This window comes from Hibiscus syriacus, unplaced genomic scaffold (assembly GCF_006381635.1).
Source record: "Hibiscus syriacus cultivar Baekdansim isolate YM2019G1 unplaced genomic scaffold, ASM638163v2 tig00116938_pilon, whole genome shotgun sequence".
NCBI classification, from domain to species: domain Eukaryota; kingdom Viridiplantae; phylum Streptophyta; class Magnoliopsida; order Malvales; family Malvaceae; genus Hibiscus; species Hibiscus syriacus.
The window spans coordinates 1,207,311-1,220,031 of NW_024063476.1; positions in this window are offsets into that span (position 1 = coordinate 1,207,311).

Here is a 12,721-nt window from a genome sequence, read left to right on the forward strand (position 1 = left end):
TCAGCTAACAACCTAACAAACATATTATCATCTGAATACAACTCATGCATATCCTCAACATTCTACCTACTCTTCCTGTTCTTCATCATCCACAACCCGTATTCTTTGGCGAAACAACACAAAGAAAGACTTCGTCAATGGTTTGGTCAGACCATTTGCGACCTGGTGAGCAGCAGGAACATAATTCACGCAGAGTTCTTTTCCAACTACTTTCTCTCTAACGAAACACATGTCCAACTCCACATGCTTTGTTTTGTCATGAAACACAAGGTTGGCACTCATTACCACTGCACTGATGTTATCACAGCAGATTACATGAGCTTCTTCCGTTTTTTCACCCAGATCAACAAGTAGTATCTTGAGCCATACTACTTTAGAGGCCACATCAGCAACACTTTGAAATAGGGATGGCAAACGGGCGGGGCGGGTGCGGATACCCCCTCCTCCATTCTCATACCAACCTAATAATTTTCAATTCACCATCTGCCCACCACCCATGATGGATACAAATTTTTAAATCAACACCCGCCCACGCGGGTACATTTTCAAATCTATCCCCACACCCACTACCCATTAGCGACATACCCATCTAGACCCACCTGACAGCAAACTAATGGGATGTTGGAATTGGTTCCCAGACAGTTCGTGATGGGGTAGCAATGCATGCTTCAATTTGTCAGAGGAGTGGCTTTACGAATGTTATGGAGACAGATTGTAGGGAGCATGTAGTCGCAGAGTTGGATTATTGAGTTGCTTTCAATGTTAATGCTCATAGTGCGCCTAATATGGGTTTTGAAGGGCTAAAGAACATGGAAACTGCTGCTTTTGATGTTAATGCATATAGTACGATTAATTTGTGTTTGGATGGACAACATGGGCTAAAGAACATGAAAAGTGACGTGGTTAGTGAAATTATGGGTTTAATTAAAGAGCCGAATATTTCCCTAATTAAAGACCATATTAAAGACTAAATATCATTAATATTTGGTTAAATTATATGTTATATATTATACAATATTAAAATTTATAAATTAGTCTCTAAAATTACACATAAATTCATAATGGTCCAAAATTTAATAGATATTTAACTGGGCGGACGGATGTGGTGCGGGCGAATGCGGGGCGGGTAATGTCTCAAACCCATTACCCGCCCACCACCCATGACGGGTACCACTTTATAAATCCACACCCGCCCACTACCCGCTAAAATTATACCCATTTCCGCTCCAATTGAAGCGGATGCGGTGCGAAATCCACGAAACTGTACCCGTTGGCCATTCCTACTTTGAAATTCTGCTTCGGTGGTCGAGTGAGCAACAGTCTTTTGTTTCTTGTAGCTCCAAGAGACCAAGTTATTGCCAAGGAACACGCAGTACCCAGAAATGGATTGAAGATCATCGGCACTATTTGCCCAATCAGCATCCGCAAATGCTATGACCTTGGTTGGTCAGTTATCAACGTGAAACACAAGACCATGATGTAAAGTGCCACTTAGATATCGTGAGATTCTTTTAACGGCCAACCAGTGCCTTCACACGGATTATGCATATATTGTGCAACCCGATGAACACTAAACGCTATATCAGGGTGTGTGTATAAGATAAAGTAAGGCTCCAACCACACTTCGAAAGTGTTGTGCATCAACTAGAGGTTTACCATCATTCCCAGTGAGATTAGGTGACAGAACCATTGGAGTAGGGGCTGGCTTTGCTCCACTCATTTTTGTTTCGTCTAACAAATCCTGTATAAATTTCCTTTATCGTAGCACAAGTTGTTGTTTGTTCCTTGTCACTTCAATACAAAGGAAAAAAGTAACTCCCCCAAGTCTTTCAAAGAAAACTGCACACCAAGCTGATGAATAACATCTCCGATTGCATTAAAGGAATTGCCAGTGATCACTATATCATCAACGTAGATTAGCATATAAACACACGGCTGCAAACTGAACGTCGAACAAATAAAGAAGAATCTGCTACAGACTCGGCAAATCCTAGCTGAAGAAGGAATTGTTTGAGCTTGGCATACCACATACGCGGAGCTTGTTTTAGGCCATATAAGGCTTTTTGTAGTCTGCAAACAAGGGAAGTACCATCAATGGATTGTTGCTCAAAGCCTGGAGGTTGCACCATAAACACTTCTTCAGTAAGATCACCATGAATGAATGCATTATTGACATCAATCTAACGCAAAGCCCAGCCATTCTAAACTGCAATAGACAACACGGTATTAACAATGGATGACCGAACCACGGGACTGAAATTGTCACCAAAATCATGGCCTGGGACTTGAGAGAACCCTTTCGCCACTAAATGCGCTTTGTGCCTTGCAACGGATCCATCAACATTGCGTTTAAGTTTGAACAGCCATTTACATCCAATGGTCACCCGATTTGGTGGGAGAGGTTCAACCTGCCAAGTTTCATTTTTCATAAGTGCATTGTACTCATCAAATACTGCCTGCCTCCACTTTGGATCTTGAAGAGCTTGTGAAATAGATGTAGGTTCAACTCCGTCAACACAGGATGAAGAGTCAGCAGAGAAGATCTTGGGTTGAAAGACACTGATCTTTCCCCTAATCATCATGGGATGATGATTCACTGGCACATTAGAAGGTTGAGCTAAAGCACCAAACAATATATGTCCCTCCAGCGATCTTCCTTCTGAAGAGGAAGATGAGCTGGGAACTTTCTCCTGCGAGAGAGAGTTACTCATAAGGTCTGCCAAGCCTACAGAGCCCGAATCAATAGCAGCACTAGGTGAAGAAATTGCCAAACCAGCATCATTATTATTAATAGACAAAAATCCCAACTCAGAAGAATTTAAAGGTGAAGAAGTAGACAACCGACATTGATTACAAGAGTTGTGATGACATGTACCTTCCGAAGCCGAGCAACCTCCAAGAACTCGCATAGCACCTGGTAATGAAGAGATAAAACGTGGTTGAGAACGATCAATAACAGTATCCAGCTCCTGTTTATTGGCATAAGGGAAAACATATTCATCAAACGCAACATTGCGAGAAACATACATTCTACCATCCGAAGCTAAGCACATGTAACCTCGATGCCGCAAGCTATAGCCAAGAAAAACACAAGGCTGTGATCGAAAAGTGAGTTAATGGGTTTGGAAAGGACGAGTGTGAGGAAAGCATAAACATCCAAACACCCGTAAATGATTACAAGTTGGCTGCTTGGCAAGCAATGGTTCAAACGGTGAGCATCCCTGTGACACATCAGTTGGAAGGCGATTGATGAGGTGCACGGAGGTAACCACGACATAGGACAAGAATTTAAAAGGGAGAGATGCTCAAGCTAACAGGGTTAAAGTCATCTCAACAATGTGACTGTGTTTGCTCTTAACAAAACCGTTATGTTGAGAGGGGTGAGGACAAGTAGTTCGATGTTAAACCCCTTCTTGAGCAAGTATATTAGTGAATAGGCGAAACTCTCCACCCCATTCTCTCTGAACAGCCAAAATATTTGCGTCAAATTGAGTGTGAATCATTTGTTTAAACACTCGAAATATTACCAATAGCCTCATCCTTATTCTTCAATAGATACATCCATGTACGTCGAGAGAATGCGTCTGCAAACGACATGTAATACTTAAAACCATTAGATGGAATATGAGCGGGGCCCAACAAATCAGTGAATATTAATTGGAAAGGTTTGGTGTAGACTGTGGTTGAGCAAGGGAAAGGTAAAACATGGCTTTTGCCTAATAGACAAGCACAGCATAAGGAAGACCTAACTTTATTAAAATTCTTCAACAAAGAGTATTACAAGTAGTGCTCAATCTATGTAAAATTGCATTTGAAGGGTGACCCAAACGGTTGTGCCAAATTCCAGAGTCAACAGCAATGCCACTGGCTACATTTACAGCAGGCGTCAAGTCTTCATTTGAGGAACACGCATGGAATTCATATAAACCGCCAACCTCCTCCTCTCTCAACACAACAACTTTTGTTTCTTGTTCACGGACTAGGCAGCTATTAGCATGAAATTTCAGAAAAACTCGGTTATCATGAGCGAGTTTAGAAACATAAATAAGATTCTTAGTTATGCGAGGGATATGAAGCAGATCCGATAGCCTTAGAGACCGTGAGACAGTATTTAAAGAAGCATAACCAACTCTAGAAATTGACAAGGATGAGGATGAGGCTATTGGTAATATTTCAAAATCTACAACTAACTTACCAGCCCCAATATATTTCGTACTGTCAGCAAGCTCGCCATCATCAGTAGTGACATGATGAGTGGCTCCAGAGTCAAATCACCATGTAGTGGAACCACCAACAGCAGAAGAATCCCATGGCCTCGAGTTATAGAAGAACAACAACCACACCCAGAACCTGCGTTGTTGTTTTTGACATGACTAATATTAGTTGAGACACGATTTGGCCTCTCCTTGTCTCTCGTGGCCGTAACTCCAGGGAAGGTTTGATCAAATCGGTACCAACATCGATCAACCAAATGACCAGGTTTACCACAGAGTTGGCACTGCACCTTGTTGCGACCTCTACCTCGTACTCATATACCTAACTGAGGTTTACCCGAACTTTGATTGGATGTGAGTGACCTTCAATCAACAGTTGATGACCCAGAAGAAACATAAGCAACACTGGCACTTATATTGAGGCTATCGAATTGCTCAAAATTTTTCTGTTGTGTTTCCACGTCAACAAGAACCAAGACAATGCCCTCAAAAGTAAAAGACTCCCTGTTCGCCTTAACCACCGAAATTAATGAACGATATGCAGAAGGCAATCCATTGAGAATAGAGGCAATACGTTCAAACTTAGAGATGGGGCACCCACAAGCAGTAAGAGAATCACATATTTCTTTGACTTGGGAAATGTATGCACGCATTTCAAGTTCACCGTTTTTAACCGTTTTCAAACGAAAGTGCAAATTCATAAGAGTAGTTGTAGATTTGCTTGCAAAAAACTTGTTAACAATTTTCTAGATTTCAGAAGCAGTCTCGGCTCCGACGAGTTGAAGGAGAATAGATGGGCTCATAAGCAACCAGGGGGTCAATGCACTATCTTGAGCCATGAAGACCTCAAACGCTTCATTTTCAACAAGAGCTCCATCATCTCCTTCCACCGTCTCTAGTGGTGGCTGAACAGCACCGGCCAAAAGTTTCTCTAGGCGATGGCTTCGAACAACAAGCAATACTTATTGTTTCCAGAAAAGAAAATTGTACTCATCCAAAACAATACTAATTTTCTTGTTGGCAAAGACCTTCCTACCAAGAACAGACGATTTAGATGCAGAGGCACTAGAATCGGGAGAAGAAACGCTGTGTCCCGCCATGAAATATGGCGAGAAAAACCTACAAAGCAATTAAGCACGCAGACCCGGATCAAAAGCGACTGATATCATGTTATAAACCATAAAGATGAGAGATAAAATTGAAGAAAGAATAATCGTATATCTCAACATTTACACAGTAACCTTATTTATAGGAACAAGGAGGGACACCTGTCCATATTGTAAAGACACTTGTACATAAAATAATATAACCACTTGACAGCTCAGCTAACAACCTAACAAACTTATTATCATATGAATACAGCTCACGCATATTCTCAACAAAATACGGGTCGATTTTTCTATAGGATTAAGTCGGGTCAGGTTAGGGTGGATAGTGAAAAAAATTTTAATCTAATCCAACTCGGCGTAATAGAATAATTTTTCATATAATTTTTTGAATAATATCTATAATACTCTCTTTCTATAGCTTTTTAATTAGTTTCTTAATTTATGTCTAGTCGGGTAAGATCGAATCAGATTTATACTTCAAAAAATTGAGTCGGATTTAGTTAGAGGATATATATTATTTTTCAAGTCGAGTCGAATTGGTCAAATATCTAACCTAACCCAACTTGTTGTCATCTCTAGAATCAACAAAACAACGCACTATAATCAATAGTATATTTATATATTTTATCCTAAATTTTAAATCCTACTCTCATAAAAAAAATTATACTCTTCGTTATTAAAACTCTTTTGCTTAATATAATATAAGATGTGAAATATTTAGTGCCGAAACAAGTTTTAGGTTATTTCTTTTAATTGTGTATATTATCATAAAATATAATTATCATATATCATTTTAGGGTCGGTATTATCGGAACGGTCTTTAAGTTTAAAGACAATTTTAGACTCTTTTAGATTGTTTTTGAAAATTTTGATTTTATACAATCGAGAATTAACATTAATCTTTTAGGCGATTCGACTAAACTGACACATTTTAGTCGAAATTTTTTCTTTTTAACACACGTTGATCAATATTTCACGAAGTAGCATCCTTTCGGCTGAGGTGGCATAAAGGCGCATCCCTGGGGACACGCTTTACCTGATTTTTGTTGACTGGGATGCCACGTATGTAAGGCGCATCCTCGGGGATGCGTTTTATATCCACGCTGGTATTTTTTTTAATAATAAAAAATTTATTTTTATTGTTATTATAAATTATTAATATATTATATAAAGTGTTTCGGTTATAATTTAAGAATTATCGAATGTATTTTTTAAATGTGTGTTAAAGGTAGAGTGAATTTAGGTTTTAGTGTTATATGTTTCAGGGACTTTGGCATTCACCCATTCCACGCGACATTAATCGGATGGAACAATAAATCAAAACCAGCTTTGATCTTATTATAGTTATAGGAAAAATATATGAAATTATAATATTACACGTATGGTTATATATCTATTATTTTTTTATTTTGATTATCAATCTATTAATTTTATCAATTAATTATTTAAATGTTATCAATCTAGTCATATGTTATCAATATTTAACGAAAATATTGATGCATAAGTTAATAAAATTAGTATAATTACACATTTAATCTTCAATACTTACATATTTGATCAATTTAGTCTTACTTTTAATTTAATTTAATAAATTTAATCCTCCAATCAGAACATGAAATGTGTCATCCCCTTGAACTTGAGGCCATTGTATCATGTGGGATGTGAATAGACTGCCGTCTTGATGGCATTTCCATATGTAAGTCGAAAACATTAGCAGATGAATATCTGCCCCTTGAAGTAGAAGAGATGTTGCCATATGGATTATTGGTGAAGCCACGTGGGTTGAGATCATAAGCAGTTTCTAATGAATGTCTTCCTATTGAACTTGATGGCATAACATCTAGCGTTGGATTTGCCATTAATGATGTGAAATCACTACAGAACAGTTGCGTCAGGCTATCAACTTAATCAGCTTGATATGCAATATCAAAGTGAGAGGAATATGAGAGACCACGAGAAGCACAAATCTCAATAAAAGTGACATACATTTCAATAAGAGATTGTGAACTCCCCATATGAGCATCAACCATCATAGAAACATCATCATCGTTGGAAAGCTGAAATGATGTATACGTGAGTGGAAAAAGTTCAGTAGAAAATCTATACTGAAGTGAAGATAGTCTTATCCGGCCAGCTACACGAATCTTTAATGAAATTTTTATGATTAACTCCTCAAGAGTGATGTTTCTCTTCAAGGTTAAGGAGATATAATGATCTAACTCAAAAACAACCCCCTCTTCAGCTTCCTTAATTTCTCCATCATACAAAACAACAACAGAAATACGACTCATTTTCAGAGAATAGAGGATTGAGATTTTTTGAGAAATTTAGAGTTTGAGAATTTGAAAGCTTGTGAACTGAAGTTTGTTTTGAAAGTCCATAATACATTGCATATAATAGTGTCTATAACCGGGGTACTATTCACGTGAAGAACCGTTCCCGAGGGTGCGCCTTCTATTATTTTGTCAGAGAATATGTTATCATTGCCCTATTATGTCACTCATGTCCCTCGGGGGCTATGTTATCATTACCCTATTATGTCACTCATGTCTCTCGGGGGTACTATTCATATCAGTACCCAAAGTGGTAAAAGCGCATTCCCGGGGGCGCGCCTTCCATTATTTTGTCAGAGAATATGTTATCATTGTCTTATTATGTCACTCATGTCCCCCGGAGAACTATTCATGTCAGTACCTATTATTTCTGAGGCATAGTGGTGAAAGCGCGTTCCCGGAGATGCGCCTTACCCACGTGGCATCCGACTCAGCAGATCCCATATAAAGCGCATCCCCGGGGATGCGCCTTACACGCGTGGCATCCCAGTCAGCAAAAATCAGGTAAAGCGCGTCCCCGGGGATGCACCTTTATGCCACCTCAACCAAAAGAGTGCTACTTGAGAAAATATTAATCAAAGGATGTTAGAAAGAGAAAATTACGGCTAAAAGATTTCGGTTTAGTTATATCACCAATCTTTTGAGCTAGGTGCTGTCAAACACCTATAAATTAACTTTTTAAAAGGAAACTTCTGAAAATCTTACTTTTAAAGACAAATTTACTATTTACGTTTATCATGATTAATTTTGAAAGCGTGTTGGTTATGTGTGGAAAAAGATAAATATTCTTATAATGTCTAGGACCTATATTGAATCAATAAGATGTTGTCTAAGTATTGAAATTTGTGAATTTAATTTTATATTTAAAATATGATCTTTAAAAAAATAGTTTGACTATAAAAATGATTCTATTCACTCAATTTTATTTTAAAAGGTATATACTTTTATTTAGAAACGAAGATCACAATTCAATAAATTAAAATATTATCTTGTTAATTTTTGAATTAAAACAACATCTTAAAATTTAATAAAATAAAAAAATGATATTAGATTATTTAATGTTATGAAAACAGCTCAAACCAAATAATCTCGAGAGTAAGTAATTATGCGTTGGTGATATCCAAATAAACTTAAATGGACTCTTAGTATTTAACTTTGATATAACCTTTTCTCTCACAGTTTCTCTCTTAGTTTTCTCTTATTCGTAAGCCGTTAATCTCTCTTTTTTTTATTGATCGACGAAGGCACCAACTTTAATATTGGTTGTCGACTATTGGTATTTTTTGCCTTTATGACATATTTTCTTCTGCCTTTTGTCACGTTTTTCGGCAGTTAGGCCGTTGTTTTCATTTATTTTTTTTCAAATGGTTGATTAGACATCGCCATGACTGATCAATATAACACTTATCAAATATATTATTGATATTCCCTACTTTGGACCATCGGATTGGATTTGGATACCCGTTATGCGTTCATGGATAGTTTTTCACGTCTCTCGATTTTGATTTACGTTTTTTCGGTGGTTTTTCAGTAGCTTGATCCCCTTTTGTGGTTCGTTTGCCAATGCGAGCAGATCTATTTGTATCTATCTTTGTTCGAGTTTTCTTGGTTATATTTTAATCTTTCCTTGTATGGTCATTATGTGATATGTAAGTTGTTAGTTTTGTTTTAATGATTATAGGAAAATTTCCTAATTATGTGTTTAATTTACGATTATGATTGTAAATGTTTATTGTAATTGAAGATATTTTCTATTTTGAATAAAATTAGTGATTTCTTTTAAAAAAAAAAGTAATATTGATAATAAATACATTATTGTTATTCTTTGAGATCTCGGGTTCGAGCACCATCAATGTCAGAAGTCTGAATGTTTATTGTCAAATGATTAAAAGTTATCTTTGAACATATATTATCTTATACTTACCCTATATTAATAATAAAAAATGATATGAAAGCAACAATTAAAATGATATGTATACAATGAATGATATGATTACATATAATATAAAAAATTATACATATTATAATCAAAATAACATTTTATATTTATTATAAAAAATTTAAATAAAATATTTTTTTACTGGTGCGTATTATAGAATTGTATTCTAACGATTTAGGAGACTATTCCATAAATCATATTTTATTTGAGAATATTATCTCATTTATTTATAATTTAATAATTAGTAAATATCAAAATATGAATTTTTACTTTTTAAAATTATTCGTTTTAATTTCTTTTACAACCAATGATTGGGTGATGAAGTTTGGTATTCAGTTCTACCGTTCCTTGAAATAGGTAAAAGTTTCGGTCTGTATATCTCGATATGTAATTAAAGACCAACAATTAGTTAGTCTAGTGGGATGAGGTATTAGATCCCTTAAGCAAGGTCAGGGGTTCGAATTCTGACTTTTACGAATGGAGCAAATTGGGTTGGGAGGGTTGTCATCGCCTCTACAGTACCCGATCTGGATTAGTCAGTTAATAAATCGAATACCGGTGATTAATTTAAAAAAAAAAAGGCGAACAAAATTTGATTTATTAAAAAAATACTTTTTCAAAATTTGAGTTATTCGGGTTAGTTATTTAGATTGTTCGAGTTATTTAAGTCAATTTAATTATAAATTCGAGTCGAGTTAATTTTATAAAATTAGAATAAAAAAATAAAAAAATCTAAGAAATTTGATTTTTTACAATTTGGTCCCGAATGATCTTATTTCTTTAATTTTTCATTTATATTAAGTTCATCCTCCTAAATCATTTTAAATACCTATGTAGCTTTGATTTCTCTTTTTAACCTATTTTGGACAAAGTCAGATCTCGTTTAGATAACTGGAAAGGTAAACTTCTATCTCTTGGGGATAGAATCACGTTGATTAAATCAGTTTTGGTTAATTTACCTGTGTATTATATGTCCCTATTCCCAATTCCTAAGTCCATAGCTGAGAGGATAAATAAATGTATTGCGAATTTTGTTTGGAATGTCAAGTCTGAGAGAGTCATTCATTGGATAAAGTGGGATAATATTTGTGGGCCAAAATCTCATGGGAGTTTGAGTATATTTGATGTTAAATCTAGGAACCGAGCTTTGCTTAATAAATGGATTTGGCGCTTTAGTGAGTAAGACGATAGCTTATGGAGAAAGATTGTAGTTGCTAAGTATAATTATGCTCATGATTCGTTTCTCCCATGTATGGTATGACTCATAAATATACCGGCAAAAAGGATAGGGGATGGAGCGGAGTGAGCAAAGCGAACATCAGTTGTCCTTACGAAGAAAGTCTCGTAGTGGGGGTTACGATTATGTGGGTTGAGGGTGCGGGGGCGTAGCCCTACGGTCCGGTACATGGTTATATTTGTAAATATGTACCAAGGTTTATTTATTATAAATAGAGATGTAATCTAAACCTATGAGACATTGAATAAAACTTCTAGCGCCGCCTAGGCACCGAGGATGTAAGCACATTGCTGAACCTCGTTAAAATTCTTGTGTTCTTTCATTTTCTTTACCCGATTCTTCAATAATTGGTATCAGAAGTCAAGAGAAAAATTTGAAGTTGCGAAATTTGATGGTCAGGGTAACTTCGGATTATGACAAACAAGGGTGAAGAATCTGTTGGCGCAGCAAGGGATCTTAAAGGCTTTGCGACCTACAAAGCTGACGTCGATGGAAGAGAAAGATTGGGAAGAATTGTAACAACGAGTGACATGAACCATTCGATTACGTTTGGCAGACGAGGTCATGTATCATGTCATGCATCTGTCGTCTCCAGATGAAATTTGGAAGAAGTTGGAAAGTCAGTTTATGTCCAAATCCTTAACGACTAAACTGTATCTAAAGCAGCGGTTGTATGGGCTGAAGATGCAGGACGATCATGATTTGGCGCAACACGTGAATATCTTCAATCAAATCGTTTATGATTTGGCTCGACTTGATGTGAAAATTTAGGATGAAGACAAAGTGATGATTTTGTTGTGTTCGTTGCCTCCATCTTACGAACACATGGTGACTACTCTTACATATGGAAAAAAGGCTATCAAAGTTGAGGAGATTACTACAACCTTGTTGGCTCACAACCAGCGGAAGCAGAATGCAGGGGAAAGCTCTCAAGCTTATAGCTTATATGTAAAGGGTAATCGAGACCATGGATGGAAGCCAGAGAATGCAGGGTCTGGGAAGCGGAATTTCATATCCAAATCTAGGGATAATAAGTCAATTCATTGTTACAATTGCAATGAGGCGGGACATATGAAGCGAGACTGTCCGAAGTTGAAAAAACAGACTGGTGAGAAGCGTGATGACTCATCCAAGTCTGTGAATGTGGTCGAGGATGACAATTCTATTTGCAATGAGGGTGATATACTCTCTATTTCAACGACTCACTATTTCAACGACTTAATTGACAGATGTTTGGATTCTTGATTCTGAATGTTCATATCACATCACGCCAAATAGGGAATGGTTTTCGACATACAAGTCGGTTAATTCTGGATCTATTTATTTGGGTGATGATCGATGTTGCAATATTTTTGGTATTGGTGATGTCAGAATTAAGATGTATGATTGCTCTGTTCGGACGTTGAGTGGTGTTCGACATATCTCAGATTTGAAGAAGAATTTGATTTCTTTGGGCACTTTGTACAAGAATGGTTTTATCCCTAAGGCTGGTGATGATAGGTAAACCATTCGGATTATTAAAGGAGCTTTGACTGTGATGAAAGAAAAGATGACTGCAGGGAATATTTACAGATTGTTAGGGAGTACCGTTGTAGGTGGAGTTCATTCTATTGAGTCCTGTAATGTACTACCAAACTGTGACATATGCTTCTTGCTCATCTTAGTGAACGTGGTATGGTTGAATTACATAAAAGAAATCTGTTGCATGGTGTTAAAAGCTGTAAACTCGATTTTTGCAAGTATTGTGTTCTTGGTAAACAGACTAAAGTTTGTTTCAAGACTGCGAAGCATACAACTAAAGAGATTCTTGATTATGTGCATTCTGATGTATGGGGGCCTTCCACGATATCGTCTTTGGGTGGATCTAGGTATTATGTTACTTTTATTGA